This window comes from Aethalodelphis obliquidens, unplaced genomic scaffold (assembly GCF_003676395.1).
Source record: "Aethalodelphis obliquidens isolate GAN/ISIS:26980383/991018 unplaced genomic scaffold, ASM367639v1 scaffold8, whole genome shotgun sequence".
Classification (NCBI taxonomy): Eukaryota; Metazoa; Chordata; class Mammalia; order Artiodactyla; family Delphinidae; genus Aethalodelphis; species Aethalodelphis obliquidens.
The window spans coordinates 13,566,689-13,580,323 of NW_020837952.1; the positions used below are offsets into that span (position 1 = coordinate 13,566,689).

Consider the following 13,635-nt stretch of genomic DNA (forward strand, 5'->3'; position numbering starts at 1 on the left):
TAGTAGATGTGCTTTGAGATTTTTAGTTGAAATATAATAAATAGTGTTAGAAATATAGATGAAATAGTAACAAATGTTGATATATCTAGTTGTGGCATGTCATCAAGGAGTACTTTGGCTCTCGATTTTTAACTTAAAAGGTTAACGCTAATCTAGCTTCTTAATGAGTTTATAGTATAGACGCTGAGCATTTCTTGAAGTATTTTAGGGGCACTAGTTCAAGAACAATTGGCATGAAGCTGTGGTTTGACCCACAGATCTCTGAACACTGTCCGTAGAACAAGCCTGGTCATGTTGATATTAGGGTTGTTTGGTGTAGGTGCCCTGGGGTGGCGTCTGTCTTTAGGCCCAAGGAGGGTATGGCTCATGAGTGTAGTACGTCTTCGGAGGAAATTAGTACTCGGATTGTTACCTCTATAGGTAAAATTACTCGGTATCTACTCCTAGTAGTCGTAGTTCTCCTGGTTAGGTCTGGTGTTGGGATTATATAGGAATCAAAGTTTAGGTCTTTGTAGTCAGTGTATTCATAGCTTCAGTATCATTCATGGCCTATAGTTTTTACAGTAAGAGATGGGCTGTTGATTTCATCTACCATATAAAGAGTTCGTAATGATGGCAGGGCGATTAAGATTAAGATAATGGCCGGCAGGATAGTCCAAATAGTCTCCACCTCTTGGGCATCTGTTGTGCTAGTATGTGTTAGCTTAGTTGTAAGTATTAGTGTAATGATATAGAGGACTAAGGAGCTAATTAGGAAAACAATTATTAGTGTGTGGTCGTGAAAATGTAGCAGTTCTTCTATGATGGGTGATGTTGCATCTTGAAAACCTAGTTGGAAGGGGTATGCCATAGAGATATATAGTATTTTCACTTGTGACTTAACTTCGACAAAGTTGTATAAAATTTTACTAATACCTAGTTCATGAAGAAAGACATAGTGGCTATGATGTTGGCTTGAAACTGATAAGAGAGGGTTTGATTCCTTCCTTTCTTGACTATTTTAGATTAATGTAGGTTGGTTCTTCGAATGTATGATATGGTGGAGGACATCCATTTAGTCATTCTAAATTTGTGATAGTAAGCTCTACTGCTAATACTTCTCGTTTGGATGTGAATGCTTCTCAGATAATGAAGACTCAGTATGACCGCTGTTAATGAGATGAATGAGCCTGTTGATGAGATGGTATTCCATGTTGTACAGGTGTCTGGATAGTCAGAGTTTCATCGAGGCATGCCAGATTAGCCTAGGAAATGTTGTGGGAAGAAGGTTATGTTGACATCCACGAATATGATCACAAAGTGAATTTTTGCTCATGTCAAGTTGAGTGTATACCCTGAGAATAGTGGAAATCAGTGTACAAATCCTCCTATGATAGCAAAAACAGCTCCCATTGAGAGCACATAGTGAAAGTGTGCGACTACATAGTAGGCATCATGAAGTACAGTGTCTAATGATGAATTAGCTAGGACAATACCTGTGAGTCCGCCGACTGTGAAAAGGAAAATGAAACCCAAGGCTCACATCAGGGCCGGTGATCATTGAATATTGCCTCCGTGGAATGTTGCCAATCAGCTAAATACTTTTACCCCTGTAGGGATGGCAATAATTATAGTAGCTGATGTAAAGTATGCTCGCGTATCAATGTCCATACCTACTGTGAATATGTGATGGGCCTATACAATAAAACCTAAGAACCCAATTGATATTATAGCTCATACCATACCCATATATCCGAAAGGCTCTTTTTTTCCTGAGTAGTAAGGTGCAATGTGTGAGATCATTCCAAACCCAGGTAGGGTGATGGTGGCCTTGTAGAATGAGTGTGAGTGTTCCTTCTCTGCTATATTTTGGAAGAGTTTGAGAAGGATAGGTGTTAGCTTTTCTCTAAATGTTTGATAGAATTCACCTGTGAAGCCATCTGGTCCTGGGCTTTTGTTTGCTGGAAGATTTTTAATCACAGTTTCAATTTCAGTGCTTGTGATTGGTCTGCTCATATTTTCTATTTCTTCCTGGTTCAGTCTCGGAAGGTTGTGCATTTCTAAGAATTTGTCCATTTCTTGCAGGTTGTCCATTTTATTGGCATAGAGTTGCTTGTAGTAATCTCTCATGATCCTTTGTATTTCTGCAGTGTCAGTTGTTACTTCTCCTTTTTCATTTTTAATTGTATTGATTTGGGTCTTCTCCCTTTTTTTCTTGATGAGTCTGGCTTATCAGTTTTGTTTATCGTCTCAAAGAACCAGCTTTTAGTTTTATTGATCTTTGCTATTGTCTGCTTTCCTTTCTAAACGATTCACTTAAAAAAAGTTTATTTATTTATTTATTTTTGGCTGCATTGGGTCTTGCTGCACGCAGGCTTTCTCTAGTTGCAGCAAACGGGGGCTACTCTTCGTTGAGGTGCGTGGGCTTCTCACTGTGATGGCTTCTCGTGTTGTGGAGCATGGGCTCTAGGTGCGCGGGCTTCAGTCGTTGTGGCACGCAGGCTCAGTAGTTGTGACTCGCGGGCTCTAGAGTGCAGGCTCAGTAGTTGTGGTGCATGGGCTTAGTCGCTCTGCGGCATGTGGGATCTTCCTGGACCAGGGCTCGAACCCGTGTCCCCTCCATTGGCAGGTGGATTGTTAACCACTGCACCACCAGGGAAGTCCCTGAATGATTCGCGCTTTTTTTTTTCCAAACTTTTTTTTTTTTTTTTTTTTTTTTGCAGTATGTGGGCCTCTCACTGCTGTGGCCTCTCCCACTGCAGAGCACAGGCTCCAGATGCGCAGGCTCAGCGGCCATGGCTCACGGGCCCAGCCGCTGCGCGGCACGTGGGATCCTCCCGGACCGGGGCACGAACCCACGTCCCCTGCATCGGCAGGCGGACTCTCAACCACTGTGCCACCAGGGAAGCCCCCAATGATTCGCTTTTTAGTGCAGGGACTTATTCATCCTCAAATGATACCTGGTAGGAATTCAATGAATATCTGTCAGATGATTAAATAAATGAGCAACAATTTAATTCTGCAGCCACCTTTGCTGGGTAAGACACTTTGGATCTGAAGATTCTGTTGAGCACAGGGTACCCTCCAGCTCCTCAGGAAATAGTGGACATGGAACCTTCCCTTGAGGGAGAGAAAGCATGTTTCTGGGAGCTTTGCAAATGTTTCATGGGAATCCCACTTTTGGTTCTCTTAAGGACTCTTTTTTGGTTCATCACTCCATATGCCTCATGGACCAAATTACTACATGTTTCTGGTGGTTCAACATGTTCTTGGCCACAGAGGCTGATATGCTGCTACAGACTGAGCCTGGTAGGAACTTAAAAGGAGATACTTCTCATCTGTCCTCTGGCATGCCTTCAGTGAGACTCAGGCATCTGAAGACATCAGACCCAGACACCAAAATGAAATTAACAAGAAGGGGCTCCCATGAGGGGGACTGGGCGCCTCAGATTCAAATGAGCAGTCGATTGAATCCAGTGAAGGCGCTAATGAGCTGTTCTACGCAGCTCTGGCAAACTCACCCTGCACCTATAATTTTCTCTCTGGATATCATTAAAATCAAATGATTCCCTTATTTGGGGTATCCATTTACAGTGTAATTATTTTGGTCTTTTGTAGTGACTTTCGTGGTTAAATTAGGCAATTCTCCTGCCTGTGTAGATAATGTAATGACTTTTTAATCATTTGTTTTCTACCAGCCAAATTGTTTCCATGATCCCATTAGAATTCTTCTGTAGTGATTCCAATGGATTTATTGAACTACTGGTGACAGCCTCACTGATGAACTGCAGGCTGCCTGCCGTTAAATTCAGCCAATGAATATCAAATACCTTCCATTTTCCCAGGAACCCAGAAAAAAATCTAATAATTTTGATCGATGGATATGTTTCCTGACATTCAGCATAGAAATTACAAAGAATACCATATGCTTATGGTAGGTTTTAAAAATATAAATTTATTTTTTTTATGATTATGAAAGTAATACATTATTATTCTTAAAAAATCCAGAAATAGGGCTTCCCTGGTGGTGCAGTGGTTGAGAATCTGCCTGCTAATGTAGGGTACACGGGTTCGAGCCCTGGTCTGGGAAGATCCCACATGCCACGGAGCAACTGGGCCCGTGAGCTACAATTACTGAGCCTGCGCGTCTGGAGCCTATGCTCTGCAACAAGAGAGGCCGCGATAGTGAGAGGCCCGCGCACCGTGATGAAGAGTGGCCCCTGCTTGCCACAACTAGAGAAAGCACTTGCACAGAAACAAAGACCCAACACAGCCATAAATAAATAAATTTAAATCATATGGGCTTCTAGGAAGACCTCTGCTTAAAAAAAAAAAAAAAAAAAATCCAGAAATACCCCAAATACAACAAACACTATAAGAACGCCTGTAATTTCACCATTTACTTAAAACCATTTTGTATTAGATGGTATCTCCCTATAGTTTTTTTTTTTAAATCTATTTCTCTTTCCATTATCTATCAATTATCTACATACCTATCTATTCAAAATTGGAGCCATAATTTTTTAACCATATTTTTTTCATTTAATATGCATAAGAATTTTTCCATGTCCCTGAATATTCATTGCAGTTATAATCTTTAATGGTTGTGTGATATTTTAGTGTATACATTTGTTCTCCAAATATTTTCTGAGCTCCTACTCTGAACAAGCAAAGACTTACTGTAATTTATTTAGTCATTGATCTATTGTTTGAACATTGTTTGAACTTTAAAAATATAAGTAACATCATAGCTCTCTGCTCCAAACATTGCAAGAGCTCCCCATTTTGCTAAGAGTAAAAGCTTACATCCTTATGATGGCCTTTGAGGCCCTTCAAGGTTGCCCCCAACTCTTACCTCTCTGGCTTCATCTCCTATTCTTCTCCCTGCCCAGGCCACACCAGCCCCACTGGACTCCCTACTGTTTTTCTAATTGTCAGACAAGCTGTGCCCCTGGGCCTTTGCACTAGCTGTTCCCTCTGCCTGGAATGCCCAAAGACCCACTACCCAGATTTCTCACCTCCTTAGAATCTTGTGCTCAGGTGTCATCTTCTTAATGAAGCAAACTGTTCCTTTTTGTCTTGCCTCCAGCCACTCCTGATTGCTCTCATCTTGCTCTGCTTTGTCTTTTTTTTTTTTTCACAGCGTCTATTATTTTCTCATGTACTATTATACTTTATTTACTAAGTTTACCATTTATTATCTGCTCCTCCCACTGTAATGTAAATTCCATGAGGGTAGAGATTTTTGTCAATTTTGTTCACCAATGTATTGCAGGTGCCCCAAACACTACTTGGCACGTAGTAGGTGCTCAATAAATATTTGTTGCATGAATGTATAAATGTTTTTGCATTTTTGGCTACTTGTGTACAACGCTATATAGAGTCTAAATCTTTGAATCAATCTCTTGTGATTTTCTGAGATTTCATGGAATTACTGAATCAAAGGAACAACTTTTAAGGCTTTCTGATATATGTCATCAAACAGCTTTTTAGAAAACTTGTGCTGATTTACGCTTCCAGCAGAGTATAACTATGTCCATCTCATTGCATTAACACGGGCATTAAGTATTATTTTAAAAATAACTTCGTTAACCTGAGTGCTGAAGAACACTACTCATTTTAAAATTTTATGTTAAAAAATTTTACAACTATTTGACTACTAGTAAGTTTGAAGATTTAAAAATCAGCTTATTAGTTATTGATTTCTTTGGGGGATCACCTGATCACATTCCTTACTGATTTTTTGTAGTGAATATTAAGATTTATTTTCATGTTTATTAGGAATACTTTGTGCACACAAGAGAATATATTTAGAGAAAAAAAAAATACTCTTGAACCCACCGCCCAGTTTAAGAAATAGGACGTCATCAGTTCTTTTGAAATCCTAATGTCCCAGTGAATGCCTCCCAGCCCCATTCCTTAACATCTTCACAGAGAAACCATTGCTTTTGTGTGTGTCCCCAATGGCATATTGTTTAGTTCTGTCTGTTTTGAAAATGGAGTCATACTGCAGTTCAACATTGTGTTTCTAAAATGTTTGATTGCTGGAATCTGGCCGCAGCCTCCGCCGCACCCTCCGCCTCCCGCCGCCTCGGACAGTGGACCCGCACAAAGTGAGTGAGCCTCGAGCCTTTGTGAAAATGTGCAAGCAGGACCCGAGTGTTCTGCACACCGAGGAAATGTGCTTCCTGAGGGAGTGGGTGGAGAGCATGGGGGAGTAAAATACCACCTGCTACTCATAAAACTAAATTGGAAGCAAATACCAAGGAAGAAAAAACAGATAGTAAGAAGGTGGAGGAAAACATAAAGACGGATGAACCATCAAGTGAGGAAAGTGATCTAGAAATTGACAATGAAGGTGTGAATGAACCAGACACTGATGCCCCTCCAGAAATGGGAGATGAAAATGTAGAGATAACTGAGGAGATGATGGATTAGGCAAATGATAAAACAGTGGCTGCCGTTGATGCCTTAAATGATGGTGAACTACAGAAAGCCATGACTTGTTCACAGATGCCATCAAGCTAAATCCTCGTTTGGCCATTCTGTATGCCAAGAGAGCAAGTGTCTTCCTCAAATTACAGAAGCCAAATGCTGCCATCCGAGACTGTGACAGAGCTATTGAAATAAATCCCGATTCAGCTCAGCCATAAAAATGGCGAGGGAAAACGCACAGACTTTTGGACCATTGGGAAGAAGCTGCCCATGATCTTGCCCTTGCCTGTAAGCTGGATTATGTTGAAGACGCTAGTGCAATGCTGAAAGAAGTTCAATCAAGGGCCCAGAAAATTGCTGAACGTCGGAGAAAGCATGAGCGAAAACGTGAAGGGAGAGAGATCAAAGAAAGAGTAGAAAGTGTCAAGAAGGCTCAGGAAGAACATGAGAGAGTCCAGAGGGAGGAAGAAGCCAGACGACAGTCAGGAGCTCAGTATGGCTCTTTTCCAGGTGGTTTCTTGGTGGAATCCTGGTAATTTTCCTGGAGGAATGCCTGGAATGGGGGGCGGGCATGCCTGGAATGGCAGGAATGCCTGGGCTCAATGAAATTCTTAGTGATCCAGAGGTTCTTGCAGCCATGCAGGATCCAGAAGTTATGGTGGCCTTCCAGGATGTGGCTCAGAACCCAGCAAATATGTCAACATATCAGAGCAACCCGAAGGTTATGAATCTCATCAGTAAGTTATTGGCCAAATTTGGAGGTCAAGCATAATGCCCTCTGACAAATAAAGCCCCTGCTGAAGGTAAAGCAACTTAGATCACCTAATGGATGTCACAGTAATACAAACCGTGTACCTCTGACCTTCTCATGAAGAAAGCTGGGGTGCCTTGAGGATAATCCCTGCCCCTCTGCCCCAAATGCAGCTGAAATATTTTACAGTGGTTTGCCATTAGGGTATTCATTCAGATAATGTCTTCCTACTAGAAATTAAAAACTTGAAACAATTGAAAAAAATAAAGTAAAATTAAATGTGAATTCAGCAACTACAGTTCATTTGCTTTTCCTGCTATATACTATTCTCTTGTGTATATATACCACTGTTTATTTATCTAAGCTCAGTGGGCAGTAGGATTGTTTCTAACTCTTTGGTATGATAAATGACACTGCTACAAACATTCTTACTCATGATCGCTGAGACGTTATACACAAAATGTCTGTAGGGTATGTACCTAGGAGTGGCATTTCTGGGTCATTGAGGATGTGTATGTTCAACTTTTCAAGATAATGTAGAACTCCTTTCCAATTTGGTTGTATTAATTTATATTCCTACTAGCAGTAGATGGGCTTTCCCATTGCTTCACAATTTTTCTAACTCTTAGTACTATGCTGGAGTGGCTGAAAAGTGGTATCTAATTTTGGTTTAAATCTGCATTTACCTTTCAAATGATTAATGGCGATTTACCTTTCCTCTTCTTTTTATTTATATTTAAAGGGTGATAACCACTGTTACCACAGTCATTGATTGGGTACTACATTGCGTGCCAATCCCTGCACATTGCATCATCCACTCACCAACCCTGTGAAGTAGTTACCATCATATTTTGGGGCCCCAGGGAGATTACTATCAGAGTACATATTACAAACTGTATTTCTTCCAAATGATGACCTTCACATCTTTATAACATGTGACTTGAGACCCAAGACTAACCTGTAATCTTGTTAGACTGCAATTTGACAGAAGGTATCTAAGTTCTAAAGTCTGTCCTAGGTCTTCCAGAGATTAAAAAAAAGAACACTAATAGTCATATGAGAGAAAAATTTCTAGAGTTTATCTCCAAGGCCATTTTCTTGTGACCTTAGCAGAAAGGAAAAGGTCAATGGCATCTTTGTCATTATGTCTTGAATGATTTAAGAAATCACATACATGTGAAAGTACCAGCTGGAGCAAGATACATGCCTCCTCTCAGAGGAGTTGTCTCCTGAAGGAACCTATTATTATTTTTTCAATGAATTACTTTTTTTTCTGTTGGATTTCCAAAGGGGAGTTGGCTGGTTCCAAAATCGAGTCTGGAATTTTAGAAAAAGGGAATGTTGTTATTGTTTCTTTTGAACTAATCAATCCAATAAGCATCTATTTTGAATCTGCTTTCTATAAGACCCTAAGACACAGAGATGTTTGAAAGAACAAGAGGACATCATTCCCATTTCCACTCTGTTTCCTATTAAGTTGGAAGGTTTCAAACTCTCAGAAATAGAATTCATTCATTTTTATTTATTTTCTGTCATGTATGTGTACCCCTGGTGTGTGATGGTTAGTCCAAGATTAGGTTGGGGGGCCTGATTGATCCCTAAATACATGGAAAGCCATCATTTTAAGAAATGTTTTCAACAATATTAATAGTATATCAGAGGTACACAACCAGCCCAGAGCTTCCTGTCAATCTCCCTGTGAGAAAACCCATAGGAAGTAATGTGGGACGGATCTAAGGGAGCATGGAAAGGTGTTATCATTGTGCTTTGGAAGGCTAGGGCTAGACCATTGTAGGCTAAGCAGGTCTTCACTCCCAGAGTCCCCTCTCTGATGGAGGAGGCCCCAGCCAGCCTGATGGAGAGCTAGGTATGTGGGAGTGGAGAGGGGTGACATGCTTTGCTGACACTTGCCTTTGGGTCAAACTAGGCTCAGGAAGCCCACTGGGCCGCAGACCACTGGGTCTCCAGGCAGCCTGCGAAGGGTGAGCAAGCAGGAGGTCAAGAAATGGGCAGAGGAAAGAATGACACTGTGGGCCATGAGGCCAGACCTGAACCTGATCTTTCCCGTTGCACCTCTGGTTGGGTTCATCTGTGCTTGTCTGCCAGCCCAAGATAACACATACAGCACATACACACACACATATTCCACACTCATATCCTTTTCTCAACCTTTCCATCACTCACTTTACCTATACTGTATGTGGCCTTGTGCTATATTCACTTGAAACAAATAATTTTATGAAGTATAATTGGCATACCATGAAAGTTACCCATTTTAACTGTACAATTCAATGTTTTTTTTGTTTTGTTTTGTTTTGTTTTTGGTAAGTTTACTGAATTTGGCAACCATCACCAAAATCTAGTTTTGCAACAGTTCTGTTACCCCAATAAAATCCTTCACGTCCATGGGAAGTTGACCCCTGTTTCCTACCCTCCAGGCCCAGAGCAACCAGTCGTCTACTTTCCATCTCTTATAGATTTGCCTTTTCTGGATATTTCATATAAATGGAATCATGCAAAGTTGGCCTTTTGTGTTTGGCTTCTTTCAGTTAGCATGAAGTTCATCCATGTTGTAGCGTATATCAGTTTTCCATTTCTTTTGACTGCTGAGTGGTGTTCTATTGTTTGGACACACAACATTGTGTTTGTCACTTGCCAGTTGATGGACATTTGGGCTGTTTACACTTTGGGGCTATTATGAATAAGGCTGCTATGAACATTCATGTGTAAGTCCTTGAATAAGCATATGTTTCCATTTCTCTCGGGCATGTACATAAGAGTGGAATTGCTGCATCATATGATTAAGTCTATGTCTAACTTTTTAAGAAACTACCAAACTGTTTTCACATCAGCTGTACCATTTTATGTTTCCTGTGATTGACTTTTTCATATGAGTTCTGTCTCCCTTTACAGGCTATAGGCTTCTAGGGGACAGCACTCCTGCCTGTAGCTCTGTGTAACCATAACTCTCAGCATAGAGTAGGTCTGTGGTCATTAATGATGATTGCTGGAGTGGGCTGAATGGTGATTCCAAAGATACATCCACATTGTAATTCCTGGAACCTGTGAATATTACCTTATATGACAAAAGATGTGATTAAGTTAATGGTCTTGAAAGGAGGGGCTCCTCCTGGAATATCTGGGTGTATCCTAAATGCCATCACAAGTATTGTTGTAAGAGGACAGAGGCAGAGGGAGATTGCACACAGACACACAGAGGAGAAGGCCATGTGAACACAGAGCAGAGAGATAAGGGGCCACAAGCCAAGGAAAGCTGACAGCTACCAGAAGCTGGAAGAGGTAGAGAACAGCTTCTCTCCTAGATCTTCCAGAAGGAGTGAGGCTCTGATGACATCCGGTTTCAGCTCACTGAAACTGATTTTGGATTTCTGGCCTCCAGAACTGTGAGAATAAATTTCTGTTGCTTTGGTAGTTTATTACAGCAGCTGCAGGAAACTAATACAATTTGCTAAAAATGGTAGCTGAATGGAGCAGGAGTAAAAGCTGAAACACAGCATATCTGGAGATCGTAAACATAGTCTTGGATGTAGGAGGCAAAGAGTTTTCCATTTCCTTCGGGGTAAGCCTATTATTATGAATGAAATGCATTCATTTAGTCATTAATTTTCAACCATTGAATTTCTAGTAGCTTTATTTGACTGACTTTCCTTTAGAGTGGATATGTTTTTCTTTCCATCTGGAATGAAGTTACATATCTGCCATTGCTTGATATACTTTATTTTATGTTGTGTCCAAACCAGTGTTACTGCCTGTAACCATCGGGAGGGCAAGATTCTGGAACCAGACCACCTGTGTTCGAATACTGGCTCCGCCACTGTGTGGCTCTAGGCATGTCATCTGTATAATTGGAATAATAAGTGCACATAACTCATAAGGTTTGTGTGAGGATTAAACAGTGACAGTTTAACAACCAGCTCTCTCGATTTGTAATATTTGCCAATTTCTGTGGTATAAGTACTCCCTCCATGAACAATTTTAAGGTATCAAAGTAGCATCACTGAAGGTAGAAGTTGGAAGAGATGCACAGTAGCACACCATGATGTAATATTTCCTCTAATACAGATACAATAGATACCTAAACCCAAGAATGTAGATAATAGTAAAATGCAGTAAAATAGTTAGGAAGCCATTAGTTTTAAGTATTTGTTAACTTGTTTTTTTAATAATTTATTTAATTGTATTTATATAATTTAATTTTTAATAACAGGCTGGGTTTAACAACTGGCTCATAAACTTCTTAAAAATTTAACAATTGACACTCCCTCGGGCACTGGTATAAACTGACTCTAGCTCACCTAAATTAATGTATGTAAAGAACTATAAAGGCTGAAGTTAGGTATTTTTATTATCCTGGAAAAGCCCTGGCACTAGCCTAGGATCCTGTCTTGTCCCCACGGATGATTAATCGCTGTTAGGAGAGACCTAAATTTAAGGACGTGAGCGCCCAAGAACAGCACTGAATTGGTAGCAAAATGAAGGAAATGGTAGCTTCTCGATCTCTTTATCAGAGTGCTTGATGCATTCAGACCACTTTGGGCTTGAGGGCCCTTTAAGAATAAAGAAAGGGCCCAGAGAGGGGAATGCATAGGGCAACATCTAGCTTAAGATGTAGCATAGTTGGGGTCTTGGGTAAGAAGCCTAGCTAGGGAGTGGCAGAGTTGGAGCTCTTTATTCCCAGTCTGTCTCTCTGTTAGTCTTTAGATGGCGACCTTTTGTTCTCTTCCCACCACCTCCATCTCTGATTTAAAGTTGACTAGTTTTTAAGAAGTGATGTGCTGCAGTGAACATTGTGGTGCATGTCTCTTTTGAATTATGGTTTTCTCTGGCTATATGCCGAGCAGTGGGATTGCTGGGTTGTATGGTAGTTCTATTTTTAGTTTTTTAAGGAACCTCCATACTGTTCTCCATAGTGGCTGTATCAATTTACATTCCCACCAACAGTGCACGAGGGTTCCCTTTTCTCCACACCCTCTCCAGCATTTATTGTTTCTAGATCTTTTGATGATGGCCATTCTGACCAGTGTGAGGTGATACCTCATTGTAGTTTTGACTACTCAGCCATAAAAAGAAATGAAATTGAGTTATTTGTAGGGAGGTGGATGGACCTAAAGTCTGTTGTACAGAGTAAAGTAAGTCAGAAAGAGAAAAACAAATACCATATGCTAACACATATATATGGAATCTAAAAAAAAAAAAATGGTACTGGCGAACCTAGTGGCAGGGCAGGAATAAAGACGCAGACGTAGAGAATGGACTTGCGGACACGGTGGGGGAAGGGGGAAGCTGGGGCGAAGTGAGAGTAGCATCAACATATATATATTACCGAATGTAAAATAACTAGCTAGTGGGAGGCAGCAGCATAGCACAGGGAGGTCAGCTCGGTGCTTTGTGATGACCTAGAGGGGTGGGATAGGGAGGGTGGGAGAGAGGCTCAAGAGGGAGGGTATATGGGGATATATGTATGCTAACACAGGATTGTGAAGCAATTATACTCCAGTAAAGATCTATTAAAAAAAAAAAGCAACGTGTAGATCAAGAATTGATGAATCACCGTAAACACAGTCCAAAGGCAGCTGACTTAAAGTGCTTTAGCTAGGTAACTCACGTGGACTCCCTAAATGTTGGATGTTACTTAAATACTTAGAAAAGTAATTCATGATAGTATCCATTTATCCTTTTGCTGATGAAACTAGTTCCATGAATTGTAAACTTAAATCTATATATGCATATGTACATAAGTACATGTATATGTACATATATACAGTGGAATATTACTCAGCCATAAAAAGGAACGAAATTGGGTCATTTGTAGAGACGTGGATGGACCTAGAGACTGTCATACAGAGTGAAGTCAGAAAGAGAAAAACAAAAATTGGATATCAACGCATATATGTGGAATCTGAAAAAATTGGTATAGACGATCTTATTTATAAAACAGAAATAGAGACACAGACGTACAGAACAAACATATGGATACCAAGGGGGAAAGGGGAGGGGTGGGATGTATTGGGAGATTGGGATTGACATATATACACTATTGATACTATGTATAAAATAGATAACTAATGAGAACCTACTGTATAGCACAGGGAACTCTACTCAGTGCTCTGTGGTGACCTAAAGGGAAGGAAATCCAAAAAAGAGGGGATATATGTATACGTATAGCTGATTCACTTTGCTGTATAGTAGAAACTAACACAGTATTGTAAAGCAACTATACTCCAATAAAAAAATAAAGTTTAAAAGTACCTATAGCAATGAAAGTGTTTTCTAATACTCCTTTAAATGAGTAAAACCAGAATATAACAGATCAATTTATTCTGGAATACATAGGGAGAAAATAAGCAAATTACCTAAAACCAACTAATGCACAATTTAAATTGAAAGTTCTTTGTATTGCGAGCTACAAATTTCAGTTTTCCTTGGATTACCTTCAAACAGGTAGGATA

At 40.2% G+C, this 13,635-nt stretch overlaps 1 pseudogene; it reads left to right on the forward strand.

Moving 5' to 3' along the window:
* The first annotated feature begins 1,434 nt into the window (after positions 1–1,434).
* LOC113621263 (hsc70-interacting protein pseudogene) lies at positions 1,435–7,186 on the forward strand (annotated as a pseudogene).
* The last annotated feature ends 6,449 nt before the right edge of the window (positions 7,187–13,635 follow it).